Below are 18,197 nucleotides of genomic sequence, written 5' to 3' on the forward strand. Positions count from 1 at the left end.
GGTTCAACTCTTTCTGAGTCAACAAATACTTAAGACTCTTGTGGTTTGTGTATATAATACACCTTTCTCCGTACAAGTAATGTCTCTAAATCTTAAGTGCAAATATCACTGCTGCCAACTCTAAATCATGAGTCGGATAGTTCCCCCCATGAGGCTTAAGCTGTCGTGATACATATGCAACCACCTTACCCTCTTGCATTAACACGTAGCCCAAACCCACGTGTGATGCATCACTGTACACACTAAAATCCTTCCCAGACTCTGGCTGAATTAACACAGGTGTTTCAGTCAGAACTTTCTTCAACTTCTCAAAAGCTTCCTGCTGCTTCTCAGTCCATACAAACGGTACTCATTTCCTTATGAGTTTTTTCAGAGGTGCTGCCATCACAGAAAAACCTTCCACAAACCTTCTGTAGTATCCTGGTTCAGACTTGCTGAACTTCACAAAGAGTTCCTTCTCCCTTAACTGATGATATCTAGATCGAAGGTCGATCTTGGAAAATACAGAAACTCCTCTAAGCTGGTCGAACAGATCATCAATCCTTGGCAGTGGATACTTATTCTTTATCGTCAGTTTGTTCAACTGGCGGTAATCGATGCACATGCGCATTGCCCCGTCCTTTTTCTTCACAAATAGCACCGGTGCTCCCCATGGAGACACGCTTGGCCTAATGAAGCCCCTATCCAATAACTCTTGAATTTGAGCCTTTAACTCTACTAACTCCTTCGGTGCCATCCTATATGGTGCGATGGACACAGGTGTCGTTCCAGGTAACAAATCTATTCCAAACTCAACTTCTCGGTTCGGAGGCAATCTTGGAAGCTCTTCCGGAAAAACATCTTGGAACTCTTTTACGGTCCTAACCTTATCTATTGTCAATCCCTCCTCTTCTGACTGACTTACAAATGCCAAATAGACCTTACAACCTTTCCGAATCCACTTTTCAGCTCTTAATACCGATACCATATTGGACAAATAATCCCTTCGCTCACCTATCACCATAACCTCCTCATCCTTTGTGGTTCTTAACACCATTCGTTTAGCAGCACAATCCAGAGTCGCTTTATACTTAACAAGCCAGTCCATTCCCAAAATGAGATCAAACTCTCCGAGAGGTAACTCCATCAGATCTCCAGGGAAAATCTTACCTTGAGTTTCCAAGGGTACATCCCTATACAGTTTGTCTACCCTAACCGAGTGACCCAAAGGACTTAATACAGATACCCCACTCACAATCTCCTCAGAGCAGTCCAAGTTGTCCATAATCCATTCTGTGGCCTCCAATCAATATTCTGCTACATTCGAGGCGATACCAGACACGCCCCTAAAGATCTCCACTCCGTTAGCCCGAAGTCGTTCAGAAATAGATCCCCGAACTCCATTGCCCGTACTTGCCCCGGCAACCCTTTCCAGAACATGAAGCATTGTCTATGACAGGGCATCATCCCCAGTACTGCGGTCATGAGACTCTACCTCTGTTGCCGGTGGTACCGTTGTATCCACCGCCGATATATGTCTCGAAGACGAAGATCTGTCTCGAACACTTCCTCGGCTTCTTCCACGGCCTCTTGTACTCATATCGTATTATCTTGATTACGAATTTTTATGCATCAATTAATATTCCAGTGTTTATTACAGATGTTTTACAAATCGCATGAGAGTTCGAGTTTGTTTTCGTAGAATCAAGTCTAGCTACGCTTTGATCTCTTATCAAATTTTCCTATGGTTTCAGATCATCCTATCTAGAGTATCCTAGCAGATTTCAATACGAACAGATAAGTCGAAAAATATTCGAAGAGTTCGAGTAATACTTACGACTTGGTAGGAGATTGAATGTCACCTTCTAAATATCTAAATTTTAAAAATCGAGTTTTTCGCATTCTTTATAAAATTTTCGTTTTCGAAAATCTTTATTTTTGTAAACCCATTCCACAGCCGAGTTGTTGCAACCTAGGCTCTGATACCACTAAATGTAGCACCCAAAACCCGGCCCAGACGTTATGACCGGATCCAACATGCCACATCGAAGCGTTCAAAACATTTTATATTGTTGATCCAGAAAAAACTTACTTAGTGTTTTAAAAGATAATTTCATTATAGGTTAAAGTGAATGGAAACTGTGCACCAGGTAGAAAACCGGAAAAGAGGAGGTGAGTCCATCGACTGCTTAAGTACCAAACTCCCTTCGGATCCAATCCTAGACATGCAAACCACCATTGCCATACCTTAACGTCACGTATATTTCTAGGAAACCGATTTGATTAAGTCCTTTTTAGGAAAAGTGATTAATTTTGGAAAATATCTTCATTGCAGAAGGTTTGCTTGTTTTCGTGTTATTTTGAAAACAATTACTGTTTTTGAAAACGCCCTAAAGCTATCCAATTTTAACGATTAAATATAAATATTACCTATCTTAATAAAACATATAGAAACCATCAAAATAAATAAGCGACCTTATTACATTTAAAAGCCCAAAACCTCAAACGTAATTAAAAGGATGTCCAGTTCACGGAAGAAAATCAAACTTTCGAGCGGTGGCCACTCCGAATTCCCTCACGACTCCAAGCCCACTATGGTTGGGGATTTCTGCGTGGATGAAAATAAAAGGGTGAGTTTGGGGAAACTCATGTGTAAGGAAAACCCATTCAAAGCCCAAGTCACTCAAGCCCATTGGGCCTAAGCCCATTCAGTAATAGTGGTACTGGGCCGAGCCCTTTTCAGATTACAATAAACGGGCCTTAGCCCTTATTCAGATAATGATGGCCCATAGGCCCATTTCAAAATACATGCAACATCAAGAAACATATGCAAGCCCATTTGGGTAACAGTGGCGAGCCCTTTTAGATTACAATAAACGGGCCTTAGCCCTTATTCAGATAATGATGTATGGCCCATAGGCCCATTTCAAAATACATGCAACATCAAGAAAACATATGCAAGCCCATTTGGGAGACTACTCAACCCACCAACCACTACACTCCACCCGTACCAGCCATACACTCTATGTGGGAATAGCTCAACCCACCCAAACACTCCACACTCCACAGCTTGACCTTCTTTGCTCGATTATCGATAAATTGAGGCAAAGCCTCCAATCGTGGACAAGCCACTTTCAGTACTTCCTCCGTCAATATCCCAAATCCCATGCATCGATAATAACAACATGGCATGCAAGAAATAACAACAATTAAACATGCATTTAGGTCAATTTAACCTAGGGGTATTTCGGTAATTTATCTACTAGGGTAAACGTAAATTTTCCACTTTTAAAGGTATTTCAGAATTTATCTATTTTAGGGTTTTCATGCATATTCCTACTTTTCACGTACTAACGAAATCACGCATCGAGGGTTCTTATCGAATTGGGCCGTTGGCCCATCATTCAATTTTGGCCCATTAAGCCCAAAAATATCGAGGCACGTAAATCATTCACTTTGCAGTCCAAATTTTGCAGTTTACCAAAACATTAATCGATTTACCTCACGAGCATTCGCTTTTCGCAAATCTACAAAATACCGGTTTTCGGCATTTCGACTTTTCGACTTTTGCCGATCCGGACTAAGAAAGAGGGTGTTAGTTACACACTGTTTGCAACGATATCTTGATTTAGATCCACACACGAACCGCCTACAATTGGATTACTAACACGTTAATCTAACTATTCAAATACAAACTACGATTAACCCCTTACAATATTCAGCCAACCACACCTACAGATCATAGTAAGCTTATAAGAAATCAATAAGCAACTCATTAACAAATTTTTGTCAATGTTTACCACATAATCATAATTTCACTGCAAGTTGTCTTCTTGAGCAACAGTCACTAAATTATTTATAACTGGAGCTACGAAACTCCAAATCAAGTGCCGTTAATTTTCTCTAAAAATAGACTCATATATCTTCTATCTATAAAATTTTCAGAATTTTTGGTATGGCCAATCAATACCAGATTTTTCTTAAAGTTTCCCATGTTTCACTGTTTGACTAATCTGACCACTCTTCATTACGAATCAAATTTCTCATTGTACAGAATTCAAAATATGTTCTAGTTTATTCCATTTGAAACTAGACTCATTAAGCTTTAATTACATAATTTATGCAGTTTCTAACTCATCTCGCACAATTTATGGTGATTTTCTAAAGTCACGTTACTGCTGCTGTCCCAAGCAGATTTATTACCAAATCACTCTTTCACACCTAACTTGCATGCTTGTTATATAAACATGTATATCACCAATTAATCATCACATATCTATGATTTTAATTAAGTATAATCTCCATTTCATCATTTTAAAGCACAACGTGTTAGCCAATTTTTCCCCTTAGCATCTAAGGCACATGCATGCTCATTTGTTTGGCTCAACTTCACCTATCTTCCATTTTTCATCAAAAGAACATGAAACAACAACCATTTCCTTCATTTTAATTCATGACTAAATGCTCACAACACAACTAAAAACCAAAATATGCTTCAAGAGTTAAGGTAGAATCAAGAAGAACTCATGAACATCAAGATAGAAGCAAACTACCATGAACTTACCTTCAATTTTCTTCCCCAAGTGGCCGAACATTCAAGAGCTTTCTCCTCTCCTTTCTCTTCTCTAACTTTATGCTATGATGAACAAAGATGGACAAAACTTTGTTTTTTAACCCCTTTTTCTTTTAATAAAATTTCATATTTCATCCATTTAATTCTTTAATACAAAAGACATGAAATTCCCATCATGGAACATTTACCTAAACCATTATCATGGAACATTTACCTAACCCATTATCATGGAATATTTACCTAATCCATTATCATGGGACATTTACCTAACCCATTATCAATTTGTATCAATTTGTACCATAAATTATGGATATCAAGTGCTCATATTGTCTACAACAACATGATGGCTGGCCACTTCATGTAAAATGGGAGGTTTGTCGTGTAAATCCTCCTATTTTGCACTCCTATTTATTTGGCCACTTCAATTTAGCCTATAGCATTTTCAAACATTTTCACATAGGTTCTATTTCATAATTTCACCCCCTTTTTCTTATGGAACAAAAATTAACTAAAATTGTCGGGTTCTATCTTAAGCTTGGCTTTCTAGAGGCCCACTAACATAATTAAACTTATGCCAACATTCACAGAATTCCCGAAAATTGAGGCGTTACAGTAAATAAGTGAAAAGATAAATCGACTGAATTTGATTGATTGAACTATTGGAATGAAATGAGAAATTGAATTGAGAATTGAAATTGAGATATGAGATTGAAAACATGAACCAAAAGGTTCATGAAATGAGTGAAGTTCAAATGGATGATGATTGATGTTAGAATGAATTAAAATTGTATATTATTAAGAAGTAAAGTGTGAATACAAGTGAATTGTGAATATATTGAAAGAATTTATACAGTAAGCAAATGAAAAGAATTGAGCAAATATGTTGTTGTGTTTGTTATATGGCTTGTATAGAATTTTTATGGTAAGTAAATGAAACTTATCTATAAAATAAATAAATGAATGGTTATATTTATCATTGTGATTTTAAGTTTAATTGTTATATTATCAAGTGTTTGGATTATAGAAATACCACTGAGTATACCATACTCAGCGTACGGTTTGTTTCCGTGTGCAGGTTTAGTAAAGATAGAACGTTGAATCAGCATCCCAATCCGATCCCGAATTCATTAAGGTAAAGTGTGTTAATTATTGGTAATGGCATGTACCTAGGATGTCTTATGTGTATGTCATTTTGAAATTGTAAATGTAAGGATGAAATAAATAAATTTAGATTTGGCTATGGTATAAAATAGGATTTGACTAATTTGGTATGAATTTGAATTTTTGTGAGACAATGTCAAATTGATTTTAGAATTCCCTATTTTGAATTGGGAAAATCATTAAAAATTGTATAAAAATAATTACAGGCTATAATTTATATGCTTAGAATCTTTAATTAGTCTATTTTCAAGAGAAATAAACGGGAACATCATCCAAGTCCTGTGCTATGAGATAATTAAATTTTAGTAAAGAAAGGTCGAAACTGTCAAACAGCAGATCAGGGGTAACTTTGAGGAATAAACTGTACTGATTGGCTAAACCAAAAATTTTGAAAATTTTATGGTAGAAAGGTATATGATTCTAGTTTTAAGAAAAATTAACGGAACTTAATTTGGAGTTTCGTAGCTCTAGATATAAATATTTTAGGGACTGTTACTCAAGAAGACAGTTTTGACATGAACATAAGAAAGTAAATGAAATTGTGTGTAATTATTCTGTAAACTCCGGTAATGCTCCATAACTCTCTTCTGGGGCGGTTTGGGGTTAGGGGGTGTTACAATTGTTGGTATCAGAGCTATTCAGGTTTAGTCGATTCTCGAACTAAATCGAGCTCAGAATTGAGTCTAGAGGTACATGCCATAATTGAGTCTAAATTGAGTCAGGATCGGATGCTGATATTTTTGTTTGGTACTATTTTATAGTGAAAATGTTAGACGAAAATATTGATGGTATTGATTATGAAATGTATACTGGAGACGAATAGTCTCGTGAATTAGATGAAAACTGAATCAACAACACTGGGTATAAACTCAATGGGTAATTAACTACTGAATGATGACTGATGAAATAATAGAAAAAAAATGATACATAATTATTTAGAATTATAACTGATGTTCTTCAGTGAATAGAAGAAATTGTATTTGTTATGATATATGCCCCTCCTGTTTCTCAATCGGTTCCCGAAGTGCTTTAAGGTACAGAGTTTGTCTGAATGGGTAACATATCTGTTGTTAATATTTTGTACATATAGTGTGGAAGAATTGAAAATTACAGCTGAACATATCTGTTGTTAATATTTTGTACATATAGTGTGGAAGAATTGAAAATTACAGCTGAAAATGATCTTGAAAGAATTGAAATTTGGCAAGAGAATATTATCAAGGCTGTAAATGAATTGATTGGTTCATCGAATAAATGATAGGAAGGTATGATATTTCTACTAAAAGATTCAATCTACCAAAGGTGGAAAATATTGATTTATGCTGTAACTATGAAAGGGTTATTTGGAATTTTCTAAAATGAGTTCTGAAAGAAATATATGTTAGTCAAAGATTTCCTGATTAGAAATGCAAAGAAATTTTTGAAGCTTAAACAGGGTCATATGATTGTAACTAAGTATGAAGGGAATTTGTTTGATTGAATAAGTATATCAGAGGGTATATTCCAATAGAAACCATAATGTACAAGTAGTTTGAAGATGGTTTAAATGAAAACATAAAGTCGAAGAATGTAGAATAAAGAGCGAAATATGAGTTAGATATGATTCTTCTGATCATTATCTTAGTGATTGATTGAAGAGAGTTGAAAGAGATATTATTTAAATTTCAAGATAGAATACAACAGTTATTAGAGGTAGATTACTCTGTAACCTAGAAATGCGAGTGGTAGTCGAAGTGTGATAAAGGATGTCACTATAAAATCTGGAGAATGAATATCAGCCAGGGCATATGTTAATTGTATATAAGAAGATGTTTCTCTACCGGATGTCATTATAGGTACCTTCTTCTTTTATCGGCACTGATATGATTATTTTAAATTGATATTGGTTTTATTTATTTGTATGATTGCATGAATTTAGCATTTGTTAAAGATTTTTCTGTTTAGTTCGACGAATTATTGGTTGAAGTATCAAATTTTTCGGATCAATATTTATTGATTGATAAAATTACAAGAACTGTTTGATAATGATATTAGGGTACTGTTTCCTGATTGATTTGATGTTATTATTATTTGATGTTATTTCAAGAACGGAATGGTTAATTCTACATGATATGGTGGTGAATTGTAAGCAAAAGTGCATTATACTGCAAGGTTAGAACGATGAAAATTGAACTAATTGTTTATTGTGATATTGAACATGTCAACACAGAAATGTGCTAGAAAAGGGTTGTGGTATTTACTTTGCTTATGAATTGGATATTAAAGTATCTGAGTCAAATTTTAATTCAATGGCAATTTTGATGTGTTTCCAGAAGAGTTACCCGAATTACTGTTGGTTGAAGAAGCTGAATTTATTATAGATCTTGTGCTTGAAATAATATTGAAAAATGTATTTGAAATCAGAGAATTTCTGAGATTAGTCGGTTATTATCAGAAAGTTAGAAAAAGATTTTTGAAATATATGGTTACCATAGAAAGATATGGCATTGTAATGATCGATAAATGTCGGAAAGTTTTAATCGCTTGAAAACTCGATGGCTGAAGCACTAGTTCGGTTTAGCTTAAAATCCAAAGAAAGAAACTTGTGATTTACAGGGATAGCGATGTTTGACGAAGAAAATGAATTAACGGTTTATGTTTTGGAAAGTTAGAACTACATGAGAAGAATTATTTGATACATGATTCAAAGTGATAGCTATTGTCTTTGTATTAAAGGATCATGATTTTATAATTGAATATCATCCAGGGAAAAAAAAAAAGCAAATGGAGTTATGAACACTCTATTGTCATTATCTGATGATCGCTCAATTCTAATTGAAATAAAGGTTAAACTTACTTCTCTACAAAGAGTCCGCAAAGTTCGTAAATGTGATCTTGAATTAATGGTTAAATGGGTATAGTGAACAAATGATTTTGATTGAAAATTTCAGATTGAATTTGATGATTATTTGTTGTTTAGAAATAGAAGCTGTATTGAAGAATTCAGAGCTTAGACAGAAGAATTTGTATGAAATTTATAGCAATACTATGTCTATGCATTCTGGAAGAAATAAAATGTACAGTGATTTGAGGAAGATGTGTTGAAGACTGGGAAAGAAAAGTAGTACTTTGAAATTGTATATAAATGTTTATATCGATCTGAGATATCTTGAGCTAATCACATGACTAGAAAGGATATCAAAATGGAAGTGGGATATAATTTCTATGGGTTTGAATTGGAATTATCTCGATCTTTGAAAAAGAAAGACAGTATTTGAATAATCATCGAAGGTATGGTAAAGTCTGCAAATTCTATTCAGGTATGAATAAATTTCTTAATAATTGTCTGAAATATAGGTTTCTGAGATTATCAGATTTCATGGTATGGTGGTTTCTATTATTTTTTTATTGAGATACGTGGTTTATACTCTGATTATAGAACAAGTACAAAAAGTTTTGGGTACGTGATAACAGTTTTCAGCAATGTATGAAGTTTTGAATGATTATGATGTAAAACTGCATGAGATCTGATTAAATACAGTGAGAAAAAGAATATGCGGAACTGTTTAATTCGTGAAATTGAAGAAAAGTAGAAGTGATTCGAGATAGATTGAAAGCAGTTTTGACAGACAGGAATTATATGTGGACTTGAAACGTTAGGATATCGAGTATTTTGTTAGTGATATGATATTTCTTAAAGATTCAGTTTGAAAGAAAATTTTGAAGATCAGGTTGAAAAAGAAATTGAGTTCTTATTCTGTTGGGCCATGTGAAGTTGTAGAAAAGTCGGATCGGTAAAATATTGCTTGGTTTTGCTTCTGAAGTTACAGAAAGTTTATGATAATTTTTCCATGATTTGAAGCTTAGAAAATGATATAGATTAGATCTGTTACATGTTATATTGACAAAGGATATTGAAATTTGACGCAATCTATCGTATGAGAAAGAGCCGGTTGAGATACTAGCCTGAGCGATAATGTCATAATATTGAGGGAATAATATGAGAACCGAGAGAAACAGCGAAATCTTTGTACTTGTACCCCCGCCTCTCTTAGGAAAATTTCAAAGACGAAATTTATTAAAGGGGGGAGAAATGTAACGACCCGAACTTTAAGGTTATTAGAAAAGTATATTTTCGGTCACCGTTTCGAAAAATGGATTAGAAAATATTTATTAAAAAAAGTAAAAATATTTATGAAGTTAAGTGAGTGATTAATTAAAGTTTAATTAAGTAAATTTAGCTTAATTAAGGATAATTGGATAAAAGATTAAATTGAATATAATGTGAAAGTTTAGTTTTAAAGTAATAGAAAATAAAAGGATCAAAATGGCAATTAAGCCATACCCATGAAATGAGTATGGTGAATGAAAGAAAAATCAAGATTTTTCTTGAATTATGTATATTATTAAATTATTAAATATATATGTATATATATATAAAAAAGAAGAAAAACAAGTGTATAAAAATAATTGGTACAAGTGTTAAATAAATATTTGTTATTAAATAGATTTTTATTATAGTTATTATTGTCATTATATATATATATATATAAAAGAAACAAAAGAATAAAAAGAGGAAAGAAACAGAATAGCAGGGGACGAAACAGAGAAGGGAGAAAGGAAGAAAAGAAAAAGGGAAAAATAAGGTTTTAAAGGTTCCAAGTTAATTTGGTAAGTCAATTTAGCCCATTTTCTTATGATTTTTGAGTTTTTGGAATCCTAGAGATAAATACTACTTGTTTTAAGTAGAAATTTTGAAAGTCATTAGATTTCTAAGTATGGTTCATGTTGAATAAAATGATGGAATTGGGGTTTATTTGATAGAAATTTTGATTGAATTGAATAAAGGATTGAATCGTAAACTAAGCTATAAGTTTTGAGTTTTAGCGATTAAATGGAAATAAATTCGAAATTATGAAAATATGCTGGAAATTTAATAGTTAAGTATGAGTTTGGACAAAATTTGAATAGAAATGAAGTATGAATTGAGATAGAAAAAGTAAGTGAATCTAGTTAAGATTAAATTGAAATTAAAGTAGAAATTGAATAAAAATTGTATTAATTAGATATAAATTAGTAGTGAATTAACGAATATGAATTATTTTAATTCCCGTAGCTAATGTTGTCTCGGGAAACCTCGACTAAGAAAGGAAAAAAATGGCAAAGACAAAGGGAGTTAGCTCGAGAAAATACGGTTTGTATTTCTATAATCCGAACCTAGTTATTAATTGTTATATTTTTTTTATTCAATGCATTTAATAAATGTTGAAGTGAGAATTATTGTGTTTATAATGGAAATGGATTAATTTGGTATGTGATGAATTTATATTGATTGAATTAAATTGAATTATATATTATAAATATATATATATATATATATGTGTGTGTGTGTGTGTGTGTGTGTGAATGAGATATTATGCAATTATGATAATTGAATTTTGGATAAATATTATGATAAATAATTAAGATGGGAATTATTTGTATTGTGTCTTTATAATTGAAATGAATTGATTTAGTGTGTGATAAATTTATATTGAATTGATTTATGAATATCTGTTTTATTGAATTTATATTGATTGAAATTATTTTGATTGAATTTATATTGATTGAATTATATAATATATATGATTTATGTAGAAATTTGAATATTGAATGAATGTTATATTGAAAAATATATTGATTGGAAATATGAGGAAATTGATATGAATATATGAGATTGTGATATTTGAATATTTGATATTGAAAAATGAATTGAATTGTATTGAATTATGAATTAATGTGAATAATTGAAATATATTGTTGAATTGAATGAAACTGTATGAATTGTGAAAATGGGTAAATATATGTAATTATCTGAATGAGATATTGATGAAATAATTATTAAATTGAGAAAGTGAATGAAATACCCTATTAACTAGTCGGGCTAAGTCAGATATAATTGGCATGCCATAGGATCTGAAAGTGTACGGGATTTGCCGGCTTTACCGATTAGGCACTTTATGTGTCGTATTTCAGGCACCTCGTGTGTCGTATCAGGCACCTCGTGTGTCATTTTAGGCACTTTATGTGTCGTATACTGATCAGGTACTATGTACCGTTTTAGACACAATGTGTCGTACTGGTGTGTTTGGGTTGGAATCCGTGTATCCGTCAAAGTCCGGGTTTGTTAATAGGGGTAAATAAGTGAAAAGATAAGTCGACTGAATTTGATTGATTGAACTATTGGAATGAAATGAGAAATTGAATTGAGAATTGAAATTGAGATATGAGATTGAAAACATGAACCAAAAGGTTCATGAAATGAGTGAAGTTCAAATGGATGATGATTGATGTTAGAATGAATTAAAATGGTATATTGTTAAGAAGTAAAGTGTGAATACAAGTGAATTGTGAATATATTGAAAGAATTTATATAGTAAGCAAATGAAAAGAATTGAGCAAATATGTTGTTGTGTTTGTTATATGGCTTGTATAGAATTTTTATGGTAAGTAAATGAAACTTATCTATAAAATAAATAAATGAATGGTTATATTTATCATTGTGATTTTAAGTTTAATTGTTATATTATCAAGTGTTCGGATTATAGAAATACCACTGAATATACCATACTCAACGTACGGTTTGTGTCCGTGCGCAGGTTTAGTAAAGATAGAACGTTGAATCAGCATCCCAATCTGATCCCGAATTCATTAAGGTAAAGTGTGTTAATTATTGGTAATGGCATGTACCTAGGATGTCTTGTGTATGTCATTTTGAAATTGTAAATGTAAGGATGAAATAAATAAATTTAGATTTGGCTATAGTATAAAATAGGATTTGACTAATTTGGTATGAATTTGAATTTTTGTGAGACAATGTCAGATTGATTTTGGAATTCCCTATTCTGAATTGGGAAAATCATTAAAAATTGTATAAAAATAATTACAGGCTATAATTTATATGCTTAGAATATTTAATGAGTCTATTTTCAAGAGGAATAAACGGGAACATCATCCAAGTCCTGTGCTATGAGATAATTAAATTTTAGTAAAGAAAGGTCAAAACTGTCAAACAGCAGATCAGGGGTAACTTTGAGGAATAAACTATACTAATTAGCTAAACCAAAAATTATAAAAATTTTATGGTAGAAAGGTATATGAGTCTAGTTTTAAGAAAAATTAACGGAACTTAATTTGGAGTTTCGTAGCTCTAGATATAAATATTTTAGTGACTGTTACTCAAGAAGACAGTTTTGACATGAACATAAGTAAATGAAATTGTGTGTAATTATTCTGTAAACTCCGGTAACGCTCCATAACTCTCTTCCGGGGAGGTTTGGGGTTAGGGGGTGTTACATCAAAGCTGGAAATATTCCAGATCTCAAAACATAGCATTGAGGCGCGAATCAAGTTGATTCATGTACAAATTACAGAGATAAATTTAAAAAAAAAACAAAGTAAAACAAATGAAGCTCAATCGAATGACAGTGCGAAAGGGGAGGACCAAGCGCTCAATTAACCCTCTAAGACCAAAAGCGCGGATCTCATCCGAGCAGGGGTCGGGTCATCGGGTTATGACTCCCAGATAGTGTTGTTTTTAAGCCATTGAAATTGGCTTACACGACGCTATTTCAGATCCTTTATAATGGCTAAACCCAACCAAGCAAACCGTTCGGTTGAACGAAACCCTAATCCCTTTCTTTCTCTTTTTTCAAACCCTAAATCCCTCACTCCAACTGCAGATTCACCTCCACAAACAGCAACCAATACATTCAAGCTTGGAGGGATGACTTTTTAGCCTTGAGATCTCCTTTCGGCTTCAATTTCAACGAAGCAAAAAGAGATCTATGGCATATTCGCAAGGTAAGACTCCTCTTTCTTTTTTCCTTTTATTTTCAAACGCAATGACGGAAGATTTGAAGGCAATAAATCGCAAGGAAATGCAAAAACTTAAAGAAATTTAAACAAAAATCACCTTCTAAAAATTTTGACTGCTTTCTTTGTATTCAATATGCGTTCGTCCTCTTTTACACTGATTTTCTCGGCCTTTTATAGCCGATTTACAGGATAAATAGAAAAAGGAAAAAAAAAACCTCTAATTTTTTGCTGTCATCTGCTGGTTTATTTTCTGTTATTGGGGCTGTTCTCGCAAGTTCTATAGAGAAACGGCCGTACGGAAGAAGCCGCTCGTGGTGACATGGAGGCCGTGAGTGGAAAATCCCTCGTGAAAACCCGATTCCCTGGCTGCAGTACTAGCGTGTTCTAGAAACCTCTAGGTTTTTGGTATTCTCAAGTTGTTGGGCCTTTTTGGGCCATTTTGGCAATGGGCTACTCTGACTTGGACCAGGGATTAAGTTGGGGGATTTTGGGTGTAATGGGACTTTGGGTTAAGGTCTAGGTCAATAGATTTTGGGTTTCAATTTTGAGTCTCGGGGTTGAATGTAAAATTTGATATTTAATTGGGCCAAAACTGGGCTTGTTGTAATTGATGGACTTTGGACCCTTTATTTTTATTTTGGTTTATGGTTTTTTTTTTTTGGTTTTGGTGTGGGCTCGGGTGAAATGGGCCTATTACAATAATTTTTAAAAAATTAAAAGATAGTATATAATATAATTAACTCAATCAAATTTAGCTTAAAATTTGAAAGAAACAAATTACTTACCTTCATCTTATTGACTTATCATCTATTTGCCAATAAAAAAAATATAAAGTTTAAATACTTTTAACGTATTTAATTGAATCCTACTAATGGAAGTATGAGAGCTGACCTTATATTTGTTATCAATGAAGAACCAATAGTGCAGCTTAGGTGAAATTGGTTCTAAAATGAATTATCACCTACTAATGATTAAATCTTGGATATGTTTTGTTCTCGAATTTAGGAGATTTTGTAGGGTTAATTTGCAGTCTATGTTCTAATTTGAATTTTTTTTTCTAATGATGGATGCTGTGTTTTTAAAATCTTATTTGCATTCCTTAATATTGATTCTGAATTAAATGCTTTTTAACTATTTATATAGGAAAGCTGAAAGAGGAGCATTTAATGGATGATTGAGATGAAGGTCCCGCATGCATACTTGCAAGAAAGTATTGTGATTCATGATCCTCAGAAGTAACATTGCAGTGTGGTCAAGAATCACAAAAATGCATTTAGCAGTTTCTTGGTAGATGATCACAAGAGTGCACTTGGCCATTTTGGATCTTTTTATTTCTTAATAAATATGTTTAGAAAAGATAGTTTCGTTATCTCATTTCTATATTTACTTAATACTCTGCAATTTTTTCTATCATAATCTAAATTTATTGAAAAGAAATTTTTACTTTTAAGATTCTGTTCAAGTCATTTGCTTACACCTAATGATATGTGTACGGGCTTAAATTTGCCCGGACCCGATATAAATAAACCAAAATAATAAGTCCAAATTTAAAAAGTCCATTTACAAAAAATATCAAATTTAAAGCCCAAAACCTAAACCCATCTAAGCCCAAACCCTGATGGCCCAATTGGCCCAATGCTTAAATCAAATTTAAGCAAAGCCTAACCCTAGCTTTCTCTCGAGCGCCGCACCCCACGTGCCTCCGTCAGCGCACACAACGCCCGAGGCTCGGCTTCCCTCGTCCCTTTGCACCGAAAGGGAAACCTTTGCCCGTTAACCTTCCACAGCCCTGCAAAACAACCTAAAAACGAGCAAGGACATAGCCAAAATACAGCAACAAAAGCAAGGGCAATAGCGAAAAACGGGGGGGATTCGGCTATATAGCCAAAGAACAGAAATGTAAAAGGGGGTTCATTTTTTAAAAAAAATTTGTATTACACATATATTTTCAGAGAAATCGAAAGCAGAAAAGAAATCTAAGAGGTGTTTGTTCTTATTTTTTTTATCTTTTTATTTTTGATTTTTCCATTTGTTTTTATTTTAGTTATTTTGCAAATCTTTTTCTTTATAAAAAAGAGGCTTGAAATAAATAAAAAAGGAGGGGAAAAGGCACTTACCGAATCGCGTCGCCGAAACTCCTCCCTCCATCATCGGGTTCGAACTCCAAAGGGAAGCCTCCCGATCTCGATCGCCCAGGCCTTGAAGGCTTGGCCTTCAAACGTGGCTTGATCAAGGGCTGAAAAGCCCGTTCGATGCTGCCACGACCACCGTCCACGGTGGAGGAATGAAGGACCACCTGCGATGATGGGTTTAAAAAAAGAAACCTAGCAGAGAAAAGAAATTGAGGGAAAGAGGCTGCTGTCTGCTTCTGAAAAAGAAAGAAAATGAAGGTTTTTTTTTTTAAATAGGCTTGAGTAACCCTGGAAACGACGTCGTTTTTGGGTGGGGGTCCAGGTGCCAAAACGACACCGTTTTGAACCACCCATGCGCGACCCGACCCGCCTTCTATGGGATCCGCGTGTTTTACCTTTCAATGAGGAATTTGCGCGTAAAGTCCCTCCGCATTTGCTGCTCTTCCAAATCCAATTTCCTTTTATTCTAATTTGTGCCTCATAATTTATTTCAATATTAATTTAGTCCATGTTTAAGCACTGTGTTTTTTTTAGTTTGGGGTAATTTCGTTCTTAGTCCCCGTGAGTTTACTCGCGTTATATTTCATTCCTAAGTTAAGTTCCAACGACTTATTTATTTACGGATTATCTTCTTGATCTTATCTTTATCTCAATTGAGTCCTTTTCCTTTTAACTTCATTTTTGTAAAATTGTCTCATTATTTATTTTAGGTTATTATTCACTTTTATATTATTCATTATTTTAATTTATTTTTATCGTTTATTTTCTATCTATTTTCGTTTGTATATTTTTAAAATACTTTATTTATATAATTTACACATTTGTTTTATTTCTCTTTTATGTATATTCTTTATTTAAAGTTTTATATGTGTCAAGGTTATTTTAAATATTTTTATACATCGTTATTATATATATGTATTATTCATTTACATTCTTGCATCCCTTTATTTATCATCCTTCCAATCTTTAATAATCTTTTACTAATTATTTAGTTTATTCATGCCTTTATTTTTATCTATTATTATTAATTTATTCATCTACTTGATTAATTATCATCTCTTTTATGTCTTTAAGATTAGACACCTTTTTTACTTATATATATATATATATATATTATTCCTACTATTATGAATTATTATTACTATCACATTCATTTATACATGCTTTACTATAAATCGGGCCATCAATTTTGTTTATGTTTTAGCGCCAATATTTTTACAAGCCCTTTTTTCTTATATTCATATTTGCCTATTATTTGTTAATGTTGCCATTGCTATTATTCATTCATTTTGTATGTTTCATTGTTAGAATTTGTTCCTTAAAATTGCTATTATTGTAGTGCATTAGTACTATTATAACATTCATTTACTATAGTCGCTTCATGTTATTCCATTATTATTACCCCATATATTATGTTCAAATATAGTCAGCCGTCTTTATATCATATTTCAAATCAGCTCATATCATTCTAAACTTATATTTGATAATTACTTCAAAAAAGAGAAACTTTCAAAATATGGCAATATTTCTTTCTTTTGGAAATTCGAGAAAACGTGCCCTAACTTATTAGGTTTCGATTTTTCTCATTTAACCTAAATAACTTAATATCCCTTCAAATTTCAAAAATATGAATTCTAAATAAAATAAGATAATATTTCGTATTTTGGGAAGTTCGAGAAATCGTGCCCTAACTTACTGGGTTTCGATTTTTTTCTCGTTTAACCCAAAATGATCGAATAACCTTTCAAAATCAAAATGCATGAATTTCGAAAATCAAAAGACAAGCTTATTCTCGAGGTTTTAAAATGTCGTGTCCTAATGTACTGGATGTAGTATTTTGTTACTTCGAGACAAGAAGGTCTTTAACATCCGCTTCGATTTATTCAAATATTTTTGTAAAACAAACATTCATAAAAAGGGATCATACTTCAAACTTTATTTTAAATCTTTTTAATTTTCGGCATTAAGACATTAATTAATTGATTAGGTACCAATTTTGGGCGTTACGAGGGTGTTAATCCTTCCTCGTATGTAACCGACTCCCGATCCCGTTTTCTCAAAATTCGTAGACCAAAATTGTTGTTTTAGTAAAATGTTTTATTAAAATGACCAAACTTCTCGATGATCCGATCACACCTAAATAAAAAAGATTGGTGACGACTCTCAATTTTCATTTCCATTTTCAAAACCAAAGTTAATCCCGTTTTTTTTTTTTTTAAATGGTTTCGACAATATGCACTCCGCTTTTCAATCATTTCGAGATGCAGCCATAGCATCTACCCTCTTCCTCCCCGAGTTCCAGTGATTCTTTATCAAATTAAATAAAATTTAAATTCAGATCAATGAAGTCGGGCTTTCAAATTCGTGTCAAAATGGAGAACTCTACTTTCATCTGTTAAGCAATTTTCACCCTGTTTAAAGTAAAAACCTTCAAAAAGAAATTTTACCAATAAATGATGTGCATAAATAATTCGACAATGTAATTGGACTGCATTGAATTGCAAAGAATGTTTCAA

At 32.8% G+C, this 18,197-nt stretch overlaps 1 long non-coding RNA gene across 2 annotated transcripts; it reads left to right on the forward strand.

Annotated features, from left to right (window-relative positions):
• The first annotated feature begins 10,244 nt into the window (after positions 1-10,244).
• LOC128285134 (uncharacterized) lies at positions 10,245-12,517 on the forward strand. 2 transcript variants are annotated; one of them, XR_008275551.1, is made up of 3 exons: positions 10,245-10,363; positions 10,809-10,886; positions 12,331-12,517. It is a non-coding gene; the product is annotated as an uncharacterized LOC128285134 (long non-coding RNA). The 2 variants fall into 2 exon arrangements; XR_008275550.1 differs by lacking the exon at positions 12,331-12,517 and having other exon boundaries at positions 10,809-11,005.
• Positions 12,518-18,197: the final 5,680 nt, after the last annotated feature.

Source organism: Gossypium arboreum, chromosome 12 (genome assembly GCF_025698485.1).
Source record: "Gossypium arboreum isolate Shixiya-1 chromosome 12, ASM2569848v2, whole genome shotgun sequence".
Lineage (NCBI taxonomy): Eukaryota > Viridiplantae > Streptophyta > Magnoliopsida > Malvales > Malvaceae > Gossypium > Gossypium arboreum.